General features: G+C 41.6%; 1 non-coding gene across 1 annotated transcript; it reads left to right on the top strand.

Annotated features, from left to right (window-relative positions):
- Positions 1 to 1,894: 1,894 nt before the first annotated feature.
- Positions 1,895 to 2,000, top strand: LOC145625819 (small nucleolar RNA R71). The gene has a single exon (XR_014110721.1). It is a non-coding gene; the product is annotated as a small nucleolar RNA R71 (small nucleolar RNA).
- The last annotated feature ends 365 nt before the right edge of the window (positions 2,001 to 2,365 follow it).

Below are 2,365 nucleotides of genomic sequence, written 5' to 3'. Positions count from 1 at the left end.
TTAGTAGCATGCAAGTGGTAGCGAGAAAATTCATTATGCACGGTATCAAGAACATCTACTCTAAAGCATTCACCACTTGAGGAGGGTTGTTGCATAACACTATTCAAATCAAATTCAATGGAATCATTTTCAATTTTCAAGGATATCTTACCCTCCTTCACATTGATGATAGCTCTAGATGTAGCTAGAAATGGTATACCTAAAATTATAGGAATCCTCTCATCCTCATCCATCTCTAGCACATAGAAATCCACGGGGAATGTGAACTTTCCTACCCTAAGGGGGATGTCCTCAACCTTGCCTATGGGGAACTTAATGGAATGGTCCGCTAGTTGGAGAGTAATGTTAGTGGGGGAGAGGGTTCCTGCACTAAGCTTTTGGTAGACGGAATAGGGCATGAGACTCACACTTGCTCCTAAATCACACAACGCTTTATAGAACTCAATGCCATTAATAGAACAAGGGATGGAGAAGTTACCCGGATCTTTCAATTTGGTATGAAGTTTGTTTCATAGCATAAACAAAAGGAACGAAAACATGCAAATTCTTAATGACATCCAAAAACTTCCCAAATTGGGCATCAAGTTTAGCTTTCACAAATCGTTATGGAAAGGGGCAAGGGGATGGTTCTTTTTCCTTTGGCACCTCAACATCTTTTTCCTTCTCAACACTCAATGACTCATTGGTTTTCTCACCCTCATTCTCTAACTCCACCTCCTCTTGGGGTTCCTCCTCAACTAAAGGGCCACTCCCTAAAACCTTCCCACTCCTACTTGTTACGACATACAAAGGTTTTGGGTTGACTCCTTGACTTGGAATGTGAGAAGAGGAAGAAGACGAAGGGGATGAATTAGATGCCAGTTTAGCAATTAGGGTTTCAAGCATTTTCATATCAGCATTGGTGCATTTTTGGGCCTCTTCATGTCTTTTTTTATCTTCCTCACGAATTTTTAATAGAGCATCTAACTTAGCCATCACGGGATCATTTGGAGGGGCTTCAAGTTGAAGAGGTTGTTGAGGTTGAGGAAGTTGGGGTTGATGGAAACCCGGAGGCCTATTAGTTTGGGTATAGTTAGAAACATATTGACCCCTATTGCCTCCGGTGCCTTGGTTGGGAACATTACTTTGTTGATTTTTTCCCATGTTACCTTGATCACCAAAATTTTGATTTTGATGGTAATCGTATTAGGAATTAGGTTGTTAGTTTTTATTACTATACCCCCTTTGGTTAGAGTAGCCTCTTCCATTGAAATTGGAAGGGTCTCCCCCACCAATGGTATTGGTTATCATAACAACCACAACTTTGGTTCCAACCATTGTTTCCACCTTGATTCCAATTCCCCATTTGATTGGAGTTTGGCCTCAAGTTCCCTACATTCCCCATTCTAGGAGAAAAATTCATAGCATTGACATTTTCCACATTATCATCATGTTCATGGGGAAGGGTTGAACTTCACAAGCATATACACAATGAGAGGTATCATGATCATAAGTTTCACAATTAGAACAAAACATGCATCCTTGGGGCATTGTATTGTAAGAAGAGGGGGAAGAAGTAGCCATACCATTGCCTCCCTTGGTTGAAGGGGAGGTATTACCATGAGGATTGGACCTTTCTTTCATCTATTCGTCCATTTGCTTGGTCGTTTTGGAGATTTTGGTAGAGAGGTTGTTGATTGATTTGGCTGGCTCTAATGCATAAACACCCTTACTAGAAGTAGCATCCCTTTCTCCTTCATACCAATCATCATAGTGCTTTGCGGCCTCCTCTATAATACACTCCACTTCATCCTCTCCTTTGTTCATGATTGGACCGCCGGCCGCGGCGTCTAGGCTTGTTCTCCCTTGAGGTATAAGACCTCCATAGAAAGTGTGAATGAGTTGATACTTGGGTATGCCATGGTGTGGGCATTGACGTTGAAGTTTTTTGTATCGTTCCCATGCTGCACTTAGACACTCACCACTCTTTTGGCGAAAACCTTGGATCAAAGACCGAGCATCGACGGTCTTCCTATGGTTATAAAACCTCCTCAAGAAAGCCGTAGTCACTTGGTCCCATGTTGTGAGAGAGTTAGGGGGCACCTCCTTTTCTAGCCATTCTAGACCTCTCCCAATTAGAGAGAATGGAATTATCTTGAGGCGAATATATTCTTTAGTCAATCCATTGGCCTTTATTGTGTCACAATATTTCTCGAAATCTTTTAAATATTCATGAGGACTCTCAAACTTTCCACCCGAGAATTGTTTCCTCTCTATCAAAGCAATCAAATTGGGCTTGATTTCGAAATTATTGGCTTGAGTAGTAGGAGTTAAGATCCCACTTTGTGCTCTAAAGGCTTCGGGATACGACTCAAAGGTATATTCT

This window comes from Chenopodium album, chromosome 3, assembly GCF_948465745.1.
Source record: "Chenopodium album chromosome 3, dcCheAlbu1.1, whole genome shotgun sequence".
NCBI lineage: Eukaryota > Viridiplantae > Streptophyta > Magnoliopsida > Caryophyllales > Amaranthaceae > Chenopodium > Chenopodium album.
Note: the sequence above shows the minus strand (reverse complement) of the source record. Positions and strands in the feature narration are given on the sequence as shown.